The 17,139-nt window shown below is 38.5% G+C and overlaps 1 long non-coding RNA gene across 1 annotated transcript; it reads right to left on the bottom strand.

Annotated features, from left to right (window-relative positions):
* Nucleotides 1–6,459: 6,459 nt before the first annotated feature.
* LOC118909085 (uncharacterized) lies at nt 6,460–16,052 on the bottom strand. The gene is made up of 5 exons (XR_008998074.1): nt 15,952–16,052; nt 13,427–13,544; nt 11,054–11,190; nt 9,769–9,999; nt 6,460–7,119 (listed from the first exon to the last, which is right to left on the bottom strand). It is a non-coding gene; the product is annotated as an uncharacterized LOC118909085 (long non-coding RNA).
* Nucleotides 16,053–17,139: the final 1,087 nt, after the last annotated feature.

The raw sequence follows: 17,139 nt of genomic DNA, 5'->3' as shown, positions 1-17,139 counted from the left end.
GAATGGATGTTGGATTTTGTCAAATGTTTTTTCAGCATCTATTGAGATGGTCATCTTGTTTTTGTCCTTTTTGTTGATGTAGTGTATGATGTTGATGGATTTTCAAATGTTGTACCATTCTTGCATCCCTGGAATAAATTCCACTTGATCATGATGGATGATTTTTTTATGTGTTTTTGAATTCAGTTTGCTAATATTTTGTTGAGTATTTTTTGCATCTATGTTCATCAGGGATATTGGTCTGTAATTTTCTTTTTTGTGTGTAGTATCTTTGCCTGGTTTTGGTATTAGAGTGATTCTGGCTTCATAGAATGTGTTTAGAAGTATTCTCTCCTCCTCTACTATTTGGAAAACTTCAAGGAGGATGGATATTAAGTCTTTTCTAAATGTTTGATAAAATTCAGCAGTGAAGCCATCTCGTCAGGGAGTTTTGTTCTTGGGTAGTTTTTTGATTACCAATTTAATTTCATTGGTGGTAATTGGTCTGTTCAGACTTTCTATTTCTTCCTGGGTCAGTCTTGGAAGGTTGTATTTTCAAGAAAGTTGTCCATTTTTTCTAGATTATCTAATTTGTTAGCATATAATTTTTCATAGTATTCCCTAATAATTCTTTGTATTTCTGTGGTGTCCATAGTAATTTTTCTGTTCTCATTTCTGATTCTGTTTATGTGTGTAGACTCTTGTTTCTTCTTCATAAGTCTGGCTAAGATAAAAATATTTTATCTATTTTGTTTATTTTCTCAAAGAACCTGCTCTTGGTTTCCTTAATTCTTTCTATTGTTTTATTCTTCTCTATTTTATTTGTTTTTTCTCTGATCTTTATTATATCCCTCCTAGTACTGACTTTGGGCCTCATTTGTTCTTCTTTTTCTAGTTTCATTAATTGTGAGTTTAGACTGTTCATATGGGATTGTTCTTCTTTCCTGAGGTAGGCCTATATTGCAATATTCTTTCCTCTTAGCATGGCCTTTGCTGTGTCCCACAGATTTTGCAGTGTTGAATTTTTGTTGTCATTTGTCTCCATATATTCCTTGATCTCTGTTTTAATTTGGTCATTGATCCATTGATTATTTAGGAGCATGTTGTTAACCCTACTTGTGTTTGTGGGCTTTTTTGTTTTCTTTGCACAATTTATTTCTAGTTTCATACCTTTGTGGTCTGAGAATTTGGTTGGTACAACTTCAATCTTTTAGAATTTACTGAGGCTCTTTTTGTGGCCTTGTATGTGATCTATTCTTGAAAATGTTCTGTATGCACTTGAGAAGAATGTGTATCCTGCTGCTTTTGAGTGGAGTGTTCTGTAGATGTCTGTTAGATCCATTTATTCTAATGTATTGTTCAGTGCCTCTGTCTTTTTACTTATTTCAGTCTGTTTGATCTGTCCTTTGAAATGAGTGGTGTGTTGAAATCTCCTAAAATGAAAACATTGCTTTCTATTTCCCCCTTTAATTCTGTTAGTACCTGTTCCACATATTTGGGTGCTCCTGTAGTGGGTGCATAGATATTTATAATGGTCATATCCTCTTGTTGGACTGATCCTTTTATCATTTTATAATGTTCTTCTTTGTCTCTTGTGACTTTCTTTGTTTTCACATGTATTTTATCTGATACAAGTTTCACAACTCTTGCTTTTTTCTCCCTATTATTTGCATGAAATATCTTTTTCCATTCCTTCACTTTTAGCCTGTGTATGTCTTTGGGAAGTGATTCTATTGTAGGCAGCTTTAAGATGGGTCTTGCTTTTTTATCCAGTCTGTAACTCTGTCTTTTGATCAGTACTTTCAGTCCATTTACATTTAGGGTGATTATCGATAGGTATGTATTTATTGCCATTGCAGGCTTTAGAGTCGTGGTTGCCAAAGGTTCAAGGGCAGCTTCTTTACTATCTAAGTGTCTAACTTAACTTGCTTATTACATGATTACAAACAGAATCTAAAATTCTTTTTTTCCTTCCCTTTTTTTCTTCCTTCTCCACTCTTTATATGTTAGTTGTCATATTCTCAATTCTTTGTGTATCCGTTGACTGACTTTTTGGGTAGCTGATTTAATTTTTCATATGTATAGTAATTAATTGGTTTACTTCCTTTACTGTGGTTTTATTTTCTCTGGTGACAGCTATTTAGGCTTTGGAGTACTTCCATCTAGAGCAATCCCTTTAAAATACATTGTAGAGATGGTTTGTGGAAGGTAAATTCCCTCAACTTTTGCTCATCTGGAAATCATTTAATCCCCACTTCAAATTTAAATGATAATTTTGCTGGATAGAGTATTCTTGGTTCGAGAGCCTACTGTTTCATTGCATTACATATATCGTTCTACTCCCTTCTGTCCTGTAAGGTTTCTCCTGAGACATCTGATGATAGCCTGATGGGTTTTCCTTTGTATGTGATCTTTTTTGTTTCTCTGGCTGCTTTTAATACTCTGTCCTTCTCCTTGATCTGTGCTATTTTAATTATTATATGTCTTGGTGTTGTCTTCCTTGGGTCCCTTGTGTTGGGAGATCTGTGCACTTCCAAGGCCTGAGAGACTTTTTCCTTCCCAGACTGGGGACATTTTCAGCAATTACCTCCTTAAAGATACTTTCTATCACTTTTCTCTCTCTTCTTCTTCTGGTACCCCTATAATGTGTATATTGTTCTATTAGGATTGTTTGCAGAGCTGTCTTACTATTCTTTCATTTCTAGAGATCCTTTTTCTCTCGCTTCCTCAGCTTCTTTGTATTCTTGTTCTCTAATTTCTATCCACTGACTGTCTCCTCTACTTCTAATTTGCTTTTAAATGCCTCCATTGTATGTTTCATTTCAGTTACTGTATTTTTCAAATTTCTATCTCTTTCTTAAAGTAATCCCTGAGACCTTAAAATATTTTTCTGTAGCTCTGTGAGCATGTTTATGATTTTTATTTTGAAATCTTTATCAAGAAGATTGGTGATTTCAGTTTCACTGAGCCCTCTTTCAGTTGTTTGAGGGATTTTGGATTGAACAAGGTTCTTTTGATATTTCATTCCAGCTTGAATAATATGGAATGATAACTTTGAGTAGGTGGCGCCATCTAGTGCCCAAGAGCTCTGCTTTCTGTAGTATCCTAGCTCCTGGAGCAATCACAGGGTTTGCAGGTGAGCAGTGTCAGTGCCTGCCAGAAGGACAGAGCTCTTTCCTGCTTCCTGGCCACAGTGCCTGCCTCTAGTGCCAGACCCAGTGGGCCAAGTGCACACACAGGGAGCAGCCTCTTCATTAGGCCCCTGTAGCTGCCATAAGTGGGGCTGCCCTCTGGATGTCCCAGCAGGTGCTGGCTGGGAGGAAGGAATGGCAGATTTCATATCATGGTGGGGGCTTCAGGGTTGCATTGCCAGCCAGGAAGGTGGAGCACCTGAGTCTACTGTAAGTTGCCAACCTGCTGGGCTGAGTGTGCTGGGATGATTTTGCCCACCTGTCCTTTCTCTGGAGTAGGAAGCTCTGTGTAATGCTTGCTCCTTTAGCAGCCCTCTCACTGTTGGGAAGTCTTTCAAAGTACCTGCCTTTATTTTGTCCCAGAGCAGCTGGTTGTGGGTACCTGTTCTCCACAAGTGACTGGAATCTCAGTCTCTCTGTGTATTCCTCCTCTTCCTGCTTTCCAACCCCTCTATTCTCCAGAGCACCATGTAATGTGGTTTTGTGCTCCCTGAGAACATCTCCAGGGCTGGGTATTTAGCAGTACTTGGTTTCTACTCCCTCCCTGCTCTGTTCTCTTCTTCCTGCTGGTGAACTGGGGTGGCAGAAGGGTTTGGGTCCTACTGGATCACAGCTTTGCTACTTTATCCTTTTCTGTGAGGTCTTCTCTTTTCCCCAGATGTAAGCTGTCTATTGCAGTTTCTTTCTGGTCACTCTTGCAAGATTAGTTGTTTTTGCTGGGTTTTCATGTTATATGTTGTTTGGGGAGGAGATTTCTACCTCACTTCTCATGCTGCCATCTTTTCCCCTCTGGCAAATACACTATTTGATAAATTCTCAATACTTTGTGTTTTATTTTTTCTAATAAAAGTTTTTCTCCAAGGTATATATAGGCTCCAAACTCCTTCCCATTTTCCCAAGTATTCTGTGCAAATAATACAATTGTGTTTTGTGTTTATGTGTGTGTGTGTGCACGTGTGTGCATGCAATGTGATAGGAACAAGTTTAGGAAGCACAAAGGAAAAGGAGTTACCAATCAATTGTCAGTAACTGGGAGACGTGCCCCCACCTTCAGGCTTTCCAATTGCTCCAACTCAAAATGCCACTTACATTGAAGGTGGATTTCTTAGTTCTGCTTCACTCCAACCTCTCCATTTCAAATCCTAGAACCACAAGTCTAGCCTGAGGAAAGGGGATAAGGTGAGTAGGGGTAAACTTTCAACTGAATAGGAGGTTTCAAGTTAAAAAGAAAATCTTTGTCTCTTAATAACTAAAATGAGACTTTCTAGAATAAACGAGATTTTATTGAGTCAAATTGACATACCAATTAGGAAACTGGGGACTCACTAGGAAAAGAGATGCTATTGAACATGGAAGGTGCCAATCTTTGCATCAAAGGAATGCTTTTCATGTTTATGCCTCCAACAAACTGAGATTTTATAGTAACCCAGTCATACAGATTTAAAGTATTTTGAAAACTGCATTCAACATTATTTTGGATATGCACATTAGACTCCCTTTCAAACATTTTAAATAATCTGAATCAAAACAAACAGCCTATGAGTATCTGGGTTTAACTCCATGCTGCTTTCCCTTCCCTCATTCCTCAATGTACAAAAGGAAAAATTCAGGCTTGCTCCTAATATCTATGCAATAATATAAAAAATTTTTCCTCCTGTTTTGAAAGTATGGTTTCAGGACCCAGTACTTTTGTACTAGCCAAGATGAATGTTACACAAAGAGACAATGCAAAAAATATTTATCCATATTTGGGGGTGATCAGAAAATGTATTATTCATGACCCACCTTTGAAAACTTATTTAAAAAACTACTCCAACAGACCAAACTATGCATTAATATTGAAAACTTCAGAGTGATGAGTACAACTGCAATTGAACACAAGATTAAATTCCAAATAATTGGAATAAATTTGAATATTTTTAATTTAAGGGAAATATATGTAAAAAGTTAGACATTCATTACCTATAGGTTGCGTTTCAAATGCTAAATAAGGGTTTCTCAAATAATGTGTCACAAGAAACTTGTCACATAAGAGGTCTGTGACAAAACCTTCAGTGGTTACATAATTTTTAGATTATTACTCTAGCCCCTCTTAGATAGGCATACTGCATTTTAAAGGCTTCAGAAGGCTTGGATCAAGGTAATGTGTTTAAATTTGTGTAAAAAATGTTTTCCACATTTATCTGTTCTTAGAAAACTCTTAAAAAGCACTCCTTAACATGTTAGGAAATCCTATCTGAAATAGAATATTATGGCAAAGACCAGAAAAATTATATCAGGGAAGAATAACTGCTTAATTATTCATTTTATTTTGGGACAATCCAAAGTTGTCATTTAATTCTCAAGTCTGATATTTAAGTAGGCAAATGTATTCCACTGGCAAATATCTATCTATATATCCTGTATTGTATTGAGGGATCATTGGCGTTTTCACTCATTTGCTCATTCATTTTTAGTTAAGGCTTTGATTTCCACAAGCTCTGTTAGTGAGAATTTTGTTAATTCTTCCTTCAGGTCTCAGTTCCAACCCATCACGTGCTCATACTATTAAAGTAAGTGGGGGGTCGAGGATTTGGCCTGCTTCCATATGCAGAAAACAAATTGGGGGTTGTCATCTCATAATCCCACTAATGCCATTACTTTCACATCCTGTACTGTTTTGAGAATATTGTTTATGGGCCTGGCATGCCCTTGCTTATTCACATCTCTTCACATAGACACTGAGGTTTCTAGATTTCATGCTCAACTATTGTTTCCTAATTCTCAATCACTGATAGGGAGGTGCGGAGGTTTTAGCTTGATATACACTGATCCCCAGATGGTGAGCCTAGTCTTATGCTGGTCAAGGTAAATTTACTGCAGGTGGTTCTGGCCACCTCAGTGGAAATTATTGGTTTTCCTTATTTTGAACTTTGGTGAGCAGGAATCGGGGGAATTTGAATCTCCCAGAAGGCCTCAGCTTCTTATAAAAACTGGCCACTTACTTCCAGAGCTGCTCATGACAAAGTATTTAACATATAACTTCAATCAAAAGGTTTTATGCCTTTACTCCAGGTCAGGGAGCCTTCTTGCCTCATATTTATCTAACTCATGATATTCTTCACAAAGTTTCAAATGGATTTTTTTGGTCCTGAACTCTTTATCAAAAAGCAGCTCATATAACTGTTTGCAGAAATAATTCTAATTTCTACAGGAAATGTTTATAGTTTCCTACACTAGCAGAGTTGTATAATATGCAATAAAAACAGTGCACATGTATGTGACATAAATATTAGGAGTTTATCTACTATCTCACTTAAGAAGAAATTTAGGGGTCATCAGGTCAAAGGTTGTTACACCTACTCCAAATGCCATCAAGGTTCCGGGTACTTTTTATTTGTTTGCCATCCTTAATGGGTGAAATGCCTACCATCACCACAGCATGATGGCTGTTGCAGCAGCCCCAAGACCATGGGTTCATGTAAATCAGTTCCATGTGAGAAGAGAAAGGGGAAGTCCCAGGGGCGAGAATGTTCTTTTCCCATAGCCCTTCTTATATAGAGGAAGAATCTTTCCTAGAAACTCTCCAGCAGACATCCTTTAGGCTTTATTGACCACAAACATTTTGCACTGTCCCATCACCACCCCAGAACTGGGTCACACTGCCATCCTAGGACTGTGTCCTATGGCCACCCAAATACTATGTATCCCATGGTCACCCAGAACACGCTAGAAATGTGGCACTTCACCACCCAAGAACTTTGTTACATGGCCATTCCAGAAATGTGGCACGTCATCACATTGCCACAGCGGGATGGTCATGTTGCCCCCCCAGCTGTGTCATGTTGCCATTCCAGGACTCTGCCACAAAGCCATCCCAGAACTGTATCACATCACCATCTCCAGCAGCAAGGAGGCTGGAAATGCTGGTAACTCGCATTTTAGGTTCTCTTGTGAGAGGCAAACTGTTCTAGCAAAGAAGAAAGTGTCACAGGTTAGGTTAATCATGAAATGTGCAAAGCCTAGGTCATTATTTTGAGGATAGAAGAATGAATATACTGAAGGAGATGAGAGAAATGGCTAGCAGGGCAAGGTAGCAGACAGATGTTTGTCAGCTATGTTCTCCACATTCCTGTCTCCATGCTCAGGTGAGCTTCCAGTCATCAGGAAAAGCAACATGGGGCTGTTCCCACCCCAGTGTAGAACTCCAGGAATTAATTCCAGGGTCTAGGATCCCTTCTTTCTACCATCCGTACACCCAGGAGAGAGCATATCAAATGGAAGCACTCTCCCAGCTCACATGTCTCTCAGTGCCCACATTCTTCTTTTCTGTTTTCTTCTAGGTGAGGGCCAGAATCTTAGCACAGGAGTCAGGAAAGGGTAGCCAGCTCAGGCACCATCTGCCCAGAGGGGAGGGAGTGCAAAAACCCAGTTTGTTTTCAGGACAGCATCTCCCTAGAAACTCAAAGGCAACACTAGGGGATAACATTTTGCTTAACTGGAGCTGGCCTGACACTGGCAATCACCTTCCTAAATAAAATAATTCTTTTCTGTGGTGCTTCCTAAATATGACCTGACTGGTATTTTGCAAGTTAATTTAAAATTAAAAAAAAATATTTAACTCATTTCTCTCTTTACCGAGTATTATTATTTATGTAAAACCTTAAGGGTTATTCGCTTCTGGAATTGTCTAATGAATGTGAAATAAAACACTTTCAGTTAGCTATGCAGAAATGTAAACATGTTCAAGAGGCTACCAAGATGGCATGACATGTCTCCCTTGGTTGTGTTAACTAATTCAGGGTGCCTTTTAAATGGCCACAGTGCTCTCTGAATGTGGATGGTTGGGGGCAGTGTTCAAGGAGCTGTGGGGGCTAAGGTGTTGCTTGCAGCCTCCCAAGATCCAGGGTTTTTGCAAGCCAGCTGATCACAGTGTTTGAGAAAATTACAGAGCAATGTTCCTGTGAGGAGCAGAAACCAGCCCTCCCTCCCACTGCCTAACTCCAGGCTGCAGCGCCCACCGTGTTCTTCGTTTCTCTTCAGTGCCAACCTGACTCTCAAAAGTGTCACTAATAAGCTAGTTCCCAATTAGCTGTGGAGATTTTTCAGGGCTCTTGGCAATGTTCCCACAGCTTCTTGAGGCTGTTGCTGCCTACAAACAGTATCGTTTCTGCTTTGCAAGAATCAAAGGCAAGAGCTGCTGGGAAGGCAGACTCTGGTTTCATTATTCCTTGCTAGCAGGAGAACAGAAGACATTGTTTTTAATGCTCAAATATGTCATTTGAGAAAAAAACAAGTCCTCCGGCCTGAGCCAGCTCTCTGTTACTTATCTGTGCAAGTTCCTGCACACATCCAGCAGCCCTAGATGTTCTCACACAGGAGTCCTCAGGAAATCCTGCACAGCAACGCAGAGGCTGCAGGGTACATACTAAAGGAAGGTCAAGCTGACAGCTGGAGAATGAGACTTGTAAATAAGGCAGCAACAAGAGTCTGTCATTTAGCTTTTGAAACAGGGACAGTAGGTCCACCCTTCAGGTGCCTTTGAGTTTGTGTGGGCTGCCAGTAGGGAAGGTGAGCTCCACTTGGGTTTTTAACAGATGCCATAGCAGGCAGCCCCAGTCTTTCTCTCTGAACCACTTTGTTGGTAGAAAGTTAATCACTGCTTTGTGTCTTTACTTAGAATGTGCTTAGAATGGGAAAAATGCTTTTCCATTATCCTTGGAAGGTATCAGTGCAAGGCTTGTTTGGCATCCATGGCTTCTAAATATAGAATTGAATCTTGTATGTCCTCAAAGAACAGCTCAAGTATCCCAGTCCTTCCTGCTAGTGATCAACACGGGTCCTTTTGTATGCACCCACATCTCAGGCTCCTGGAAGTTTTATGCAGAAAATCTTTTTATTTCCATTTTACAGATGACTTAGGTTTACAAGCCCAATCACTGGTAGAGCATAGCTCACATTCAAGTCTAGTTAATTCTAAATCCCATGCTCTTTCTACTCTGTCACCTGTCTGAAACCAGGGATTGAGTTTATAGAGACCTCATATAAGGTAGGTAGTGAGGAAAAAAAGAGGGGAGATTCTTGCTGCTAGTTAGGACCCTTGGCACTTTGTACACCAACATTTTGGGGATGGAATGCTGATACTGTAAAGGTGGAGGCCTTTTTATAATATTCCTAGCTTAATTTGAGTGAATTGAGAAGTGGAATTTAGAAGTGGAAATACATCATTCTTTAACAAGGGGCTGTGTGTTTATATATTCCTTGTCACTTACGGAACAAGAAGTATGTCCCACACATTGCACTAAGGGCCCTTAAGGCAGTATCACTAGTAAATGCCTAATAAATACATGTTTAATACTATTGCTTTTGCCCATTGTCACTTACACATAAATGGAAGAGATTAACTGCAGCACCTGTGTGTTGGTGCTTTTCTTAAATCACACTTTGCACATTTCCAGATATTTAATTATTTGGGTGCAATCTATTTGCAATGTGAAGAGTGAAAGCTGCCTGAGGACAGTGGCATTTGTATGGTTTTCCTCTGAATGTCCAGGGCTTGTGGTCTTCTTGAAGCATCATAGACAGTGGATGAATGTTTGTGGTGGGCTGGCTCACTTACCTGTTACACTGCACTGACATGTGCATGTGGCAGGGTACGTGTGTGCTGAGCGATTCCAGCTGGGCCATTTCTGCCTGACCAGGAGCAACTTCAGGGAAACTGACATGACAGGAGCTCCTCCCTCACCTGCCTGCTCATTGATGAATCCTCTACTAGTCTCAACTTGGACAGAGAGGGCAGGAATCAATCCGTCTTTTAAAATATGAGTAGGTTTGCTTTTTATAATGTCTCCTGTAGAAAATGAAGTATAAAATGAAATACGAAACAAGAAAAAATGAAAATGGTGGTTTTCCCTTTTCTTGCAATAGTACATATTGTATGTCAATTTTCTCTTCAAAAAGTGCCATCTTAAACTTACATTCATCTTCCTACAAAGCATCCATATTATAGAAATAAGGAATAAATTAGCATAAGAGGGGGGAGAAAGAATTACTTTCTTCCTTCCATTTCATTTTACTTGCATTATTGAGTGAAAGAGTAGAAAAGGAAAAATTTATCCTTTTCTTGTTCAACATTGATGAGGTACATATTCTAGGCACTGTGGCCTTCAAGGGATTAACATCTGCTAGAGGTTGTTGGATGTAGACATAGTAATTATGGGGCCAGCCTGAAGCTGGATCTATTACAGTGTCCCAAAGATGATGGTGGTGGTGGTGATGTGTGTGTGTGCACATGTGTGTGTGTGTGTGTGTGTGTGTGTGTGCATGAGAGAGAGAAGTAGACAATCAGAAAGAGAGAATTTCTACTTACAGTGATTTGAACATTTCTTACAGAGAAAACAGCATTTGACCAGGCCTTGAAGGATTGACAGCATTTTTACAGTAGTTCCACTGAAGGAGAGAACTGTTTCAAGGAAGAAAAAAAAATCTAACCTCTGGATCCTAAGTAATTCAAAAGAACTGAAGTTGTTAAAGGGTAATAATCAAGAGAATCAATGTAAGGTGACATACCCAGTCCACATACATGTTAGAATGTGGGGTGTTTGATGCCAAGATGAGTAATTTGTTGGCCCAGTAAATTCAGGAAAAGTTTAGCATTGATGCACTTGACTGGGGAGGTGAGTAGGGTGGCCTGAAGAAGGGAGACACAGAAGTTTAGGAGATTAAGCACCAGGTTCCTTTTTAGTTGTTTACCTATTAGAGACAAATCAGTAGGTGTGAAAGACAGTGGACTGATGTGAAAAGGATTTTAAAGATTAGGAATATTTATTGCATGTGGAGGTAAGTAAAGAGCAAAGAGGACTGGAGCACAGGTTATAAACTTCTCCAGAAGCTTTTCATCTCACCTGGAATATAAGGTCCCCCTAGTTTCTTCTGCTGTTGGACTGCTCACTTTCAGATGTGTGATGGTGGGTGGAGAGTGGGAACCTGGGAAAGCAGAGCCATGGCCAGTGCAGAGCTCAGGGCCAGGGAGGGCAAAGCCCTGTGGGAGATAAGGCCCAGGAAGAGAAGATGATTAGTGTCAAAAGAACTCTTTCTCATGTGGGGACGTCACCACAGAAAACAAATGAATGTTGTGTTTGAACCCCAAAATTGAGCATGTCAATAATAAAACAAAACACACATGGCCTTTAGGGTAACAACTCATTTGGGAGTGAAATTTCTTTTATTCATTCTTTTATATTTCAGCTTCTCATCTGAGTAATATACATTACATAGTTCTCTCTCTTCACAATTAGCTGTGCATATATCACATTTCAATCTTCTTTTGATTGTTTTCCGCCTCTCTGTTTCTCATTTTATTTTCACAGTAAACACTATGTCGGGCACATGATTATATTGGACTGAGTTACTGAGAAAGATAGTCAGATCTCCTTCATACAAGTCATTTCAAAATGGATAAGATTATCTTATGTTTATTTGGAATTCAGGTGGTGTGCAGTTTTGTGGGGAAGTCAAGATTTCATTAAAAGTTTGGGAAAAGTTCAAAATTGGTTTAGTTCTTTCTTCAAAGAAAAATATTTTTCAGACTTCATGAATCCTATGCCACCTTTATGAGGTTCATAAGGATTTTCTATGTTTATACATGGGACAACTGAGGGATTGAGTGGTTAAGGGTGTGGCTTCTCTAAAAAAAATACTAAATTCCTCAATATAATTTGGGGTTGGTATTGTATTCCTCACCTATGTCAAGTCCCATTGCCTTAGAAATATGAACAGGTGTAAGGAACACCCACATTTAATTCTCCAGAGGAAGTCAATTTTCAGTTCCCTGACAACATGCAGGCACTGGGAAGCTAGTATGGACTCATTTTTGAGCAACCATGTCTCACTCCTCTCCTTCCTGAGCCCATCTTGGTATCTTCCAAGTGATCCTCTTGTGGGATTTCTTTTAAAGCTATTGGGAGAGTCTTTTCACCTTTTCTCTCTCTTACTTGCATTCTACCTGTAAACAGAAACAAGTATGGCCATTTGAGGAAGTTTCACTTGTTAAATTAAACATTTTTGCTGGAGGCCTATCTGCTTGAAGTTTTTCTCTTTTTTAACCCTCAACAATGGTATGTTAGTATCAAAACCAAAACCCATTTGATCTAAATGTAATTGAAAATGACTTTGAAAATGTAATTTGTGTTCAGTTATTGCCATGAAGAGGACACTGTTGTGTTAATACATCCAGTGAAACTGAATTAATATTTGTTCCTGGGGAACCTTATTAGGCACCCAAAATATCAGGGTTTGTTGTCATTCATTTGACAGCTTGTCAGAAAATTTTTAAGCCAATTCAGGTAAATTGAATAAAGTCTTAAAGTGTTATTTTATGAGACTATCACCTGCTCACCAAATTCAGAATTCAACTTGTAGTCTGTTTTTTTTTGGCAAACAGTTGAGTTGATCACAAATCTTTATTCATAAATCCCTAAAACTATTTCTCAAACTTAGAGTATGGTAAAAGTGGTAGTGTTTAATTTTTGGACTCTATATTTGATCTGTTTTATTTGAAATGAGAATTTATATTGGTTGGCTATATTCAGAAAATTATTTCTTATATATTTTTTAAGAATTGTAACATAATTCCTCTGATTTTATGCTTCCTTTCAAATTTTATAACATCTTTTTTTTCTATTCATTAAACAAAACCTTAGAAATATAATTTAAAATATCAAGTTTGGAAAGTGTTATCTGTCTTTCTTGTATTCAGATACCCTAACCAAATTGTTATCATCTCCATTCTTTCCTATTTGCATTATATTTCCTTATTATTTATTTATAACTACAATCTTCAATCCCCTCTCCCTGTGCAATATACTTAAAATTTCCTTTCTCTTTATGCACCAACTTTTCGTTCTGTTTGATGCTTACCCCCTCACGCATCTCCCCCCATCTGCACTTGCTTAGTTCACTTGTTCATTTCATCATCAATGGTCTTACTTCTCAACTCCCTTCTTTGGAGAGCAGTTGTAAATTAGATGACTCTATGGAAAACTTAATTTCTTTTGTTTTTTCTGACTGTAGGATTAGCTTTAAGAGATAATTTAAAAATATTTACCCACTTCACTTATGATCACAGTTCTTAAAGTCAGTGTTAAAACCCACTTGTGTGACTTGACAAGTTGTGACTTGTATCCTTGATTTAGTATTTGAGATGATTCATTTACCATAATTTGTGAATGACTTACTTAATTTTTTAAAACAGCAAAATGGATTAAATTATTGCCTACAGCAATGTTGTTGTTAGCCACTGCATTCCAATTTCATTCTGGGGTTCTGGCAAGCACATGGAGAAATTCCAGGTTCACCCAAGAGCGACAGCCCCTTGTTCCTTCCCACCTTTTAATTCTGTCCTGCATAAAAACACACATGTGGATCTCATATGCCCTGTCATACACTGGGAAAGAAAATAAATCCTCTGTTTTATGTTCATATATTAAATACCACTTTTACTTTATTGATGTCATTATTCTCCATTTGGTTAAAATCTCTATCATAGTAAGTTCATAAGTATCAGTTTACACTATGGATCAGAATTCCCTAGAATTCTCTGGTTCTCTGAACAAAAACTAACTCATGCAAGACTACCTGGTCTCACAGGAGTGATGGGTAGAGACCCAATCTTAGGAACAGACAGATTGCAAGCAACCCTGAAAGCTGGGGCCAGGAGCCCTAACAGTGCTCTTCTGAACAAGCAGTCTGTTCCTGAAAGACCCGGGTGAGGTGGGACCGAGTGACTTAGTCCCTCTGCTAGAGATGTGCATTCCATGGAAGGCGCTCCTCACCGATCAACATTGGTCATGAACTTACTCCTTGGCTACGATGGTCAGCTCTCCTATTAGTCCTATCAGACTGAACCCAGTGGGAAGGAGGTGATTCCTCATGAATGAGGATGTTATTAAGAAGGGAAAATTGATACCAGGTGGTCAAAAACAACCACCACTAGACTAATATCTCCAAACAGAAACCTCATTCCCATTTGTGGGGAAATTCTTTTGTCATCTCACATTTGGACTTTCAGAATTATTATGTGTATTTTCTCACATTTAATCTAGAATAAATATTTTTTTCAATATTTATTAAGCAATGACCATGTTCATTTTACAACAGCTAATCTTGCTTTTAAACTCAGCTTTTGTTAAAATAATTCATGTATGTGACAAAAGCAATCAGAGAAATGATTTTAGAAAGAAGTAAAACCACTCCATGCTGCATTGCTTTCTAATGCTAGACCTCCTGCCAGCTGCAACACATTTTAACTCTTTTGGCTGGTTCTGATTCTTCTGTTCACTTATTTTTCACCATTTTAGTAAATATGCTGTGTCACTGTTTATTGATTGACCATGTTAGACTTTTTGTTCTGATCAATGAGGACTTGCTTCATCTGTATCTTCTTCCCACATCTTCTTCCTGCATTTTCCTAACAGTTATACAAATAGTTTTTAGATTTCTTATTGATTGTTGTGTAACTTTGAGTAATTTCATAACGTGATTATCTCTTATTTCATCAAATTGTCTTAGATTAACACATCCCACTTTGTATGTTGATGATGTTTTCACCCCTACTATTTCCTTCAGCTCTTCTCTTTTTCCCACTTATAGATCTCTGTTATCTGATCTTTCATTTTTATGTTGCCAAGATTGAAAATACCCACTTTCTGTAATTCACATTGAAGTTTTCTCATCATTATCTAGAGATTACTCCTAATAGAAATTAATAAAAAGTGCTTGCATTATTTAACTATTTCAGGGTGTATATAGCTAGATAATGTACCTTAATTACACTTGTTTCATGTAGTATCTAATTTCCCTTTTTATTTCTGGATGGTTTGAAAGTACCACAGCCTCTCTATTTGGATTCCGTAGTCCAGCCAGGTGTTCCTGGGACTCGCCTTTGTTTCCTTTTCTCTCTGACAGATCTCTCTTACCCTTTCTCCTTGGAATAGCTGCTCAACTTCCCTGGATTGGTGTTAGTATTTCTTGGATTCTAAAACTTCCTTTATCCAAATTCATTCCATTGTTTTTGCTTTAGCACATCCTCAGGTAACTTCTTATGAAAAAGTGTATGTAATGTAAAATATCTGAGTCACTGCATGTCTGGAAAATGTCCTTATTCTTTCTTTCCACTGAGAAGGAAGAAGTGCCATTAGCTGGGGCAGGTCTAGTACTAACCGATGCTCCTGTTAACATAAACCATTTCACAGAACAGCAGCCTCAGTCAAGGTAACTGTAACCATGAAGGAGCACATAAAACGTTCAGGATAATTCTGTAATTGTGTATGAGCACAGATAACAGCAAGAACACAAAGTAAGCCAAAAAACATCCAGCATCCTCTCTCCTAGCTAACATGAGTGACTCTTGCTTCCTTACCAGTGAAGCTTTAGACCTACCTGTACCATTTCTTCTGATTCCTAGAATAAATCATTATAAAACCTAATCATAGGATTTTCCCACCTCCTGACAGCACTCAATCAAACCAAGCCCTAGTCCTGTACTCTTCCCAAAGTCACTCACCACAGGCCTAAACCTGTAACACAAACTGTCCTAACACCTGCTGATAGAGGTGCCCATGGATCCCCAGGGGTCAGAGGTCTCCTATCCTGGAAGCAAGAATCAGTAGACTCAGCCTGTTCAACTACAAGTCTGTTTCTGATGGTTTGGACTGGTGGATACTGACACACCTTATTTATAATTTTGCTGGATATAGAATTTTAGCCTGAAAAGCTCATCATCTGAGAACCTTGTAAGAATTACTTACTGTCTGTTAGCCTCAGTCCTCCAATGAGAAGCTTGGTGCCAGTCTAGTTTGTGCTCCTTTGTAAATGATGTGGATTCAGTTTCTTTCACAGTTTTAGGGCAAAGGATAACATTAGGTAATATTTATTGAGTACTCGTCATGTTTCAGGCATTAAATAGTGCATTCTTCATGCCTTAGCTTATTTAAGCCTCAGAAAAAACAAATGAGAGAGCTACTACCTGAAGTTAATATAAATGAAGCAACTGGCTCAAGGTCACACAGCTAGTTAGTGGCAGAGCTGGACTTCTGCCCAGATCTGTCCTACTCTTAATCCCTAAGGTCACCCAGTTATGCTAATGATACTTCAGGATTCTCTCATAAGCATTCTGGCATAAAGGTTTACTTAGTAAAAAAGTTGAAACCACTGATTAAAATCAGGAATTTGAGATTACATATGGCTTTCATTGGCAAGGCAATTCCCAATTTACAAATGGGCTTGGTTTTAAAATTTCCTCATCTTTAGCTGAATGTAATTCAACCTTGGAGAAAAGAAAGTCAGCAGCCAGTCCAAGGAGGATAAGATATGATGAACTTCTCTCTACACACAAAAAAGTTGGAATCATTTTGAAACACATGCATTCCTTACTAGCATGCCTGAGCACAAGAGGAATTTGCATTATAGAAACCTATACATTTCTTTTAGAATAATCAAATAAACTCTGTTTTATTTATTTACTGGTATTTGAAAAATGCTATCAAAGAAATCGAAGCTGATAATTTACAGTTTAAATAGAAGAGGTCCATGTAAGTGAAGGTAGGGTAGGACAATGGCTGCCAGACCCGGATCTCTGTTGATGACATCTGTGCATCGGAAGCTCTCATCAGTTTCCACGCCACCTGTCAGATCATGCAAATGCTGAAAAGCTACTCAACTCTCATCAAAATCTTAGCAACCTTTGTTTATCCCTTTTTCTATTCCAAATTTTTGCATGGGCTCTAGATTTCTGTGCATTCATGAAAAAGAAGAGCAAGTAACATGAGCTAGTTTGGGGGATGCCATGTTGCCAGAGTACCTAGAGCAGTCAGACTTTGAAGATATAATGACTTTCCACCTGGGGTGAACAGTTCAATACTTGGATTTACTGTGGCCAGGCAGAAGAGACACAGGGTTTAGAATATGAGTGGTGGCAAAGAGAACATGGAAT

This window comes from Manis pentadactyla, chromosome 5 (genome assembly GCF_030020395.1).
Source record: "Manis pentadactyla isolate mManPen7 chromosome 5, mManPen7.hap1, whole genome shotgun sequence".
Lineage (NCBI taxonomy): Eukaryota > Metazoa > Chordata > Mammalia > Pholidota > Manidae > Manis > Manis pentadactyla.
Note: the sequence above shows the minus strand (reverse complement) of the source record. Positions and strands in the feature narration are given on the sequence as shown.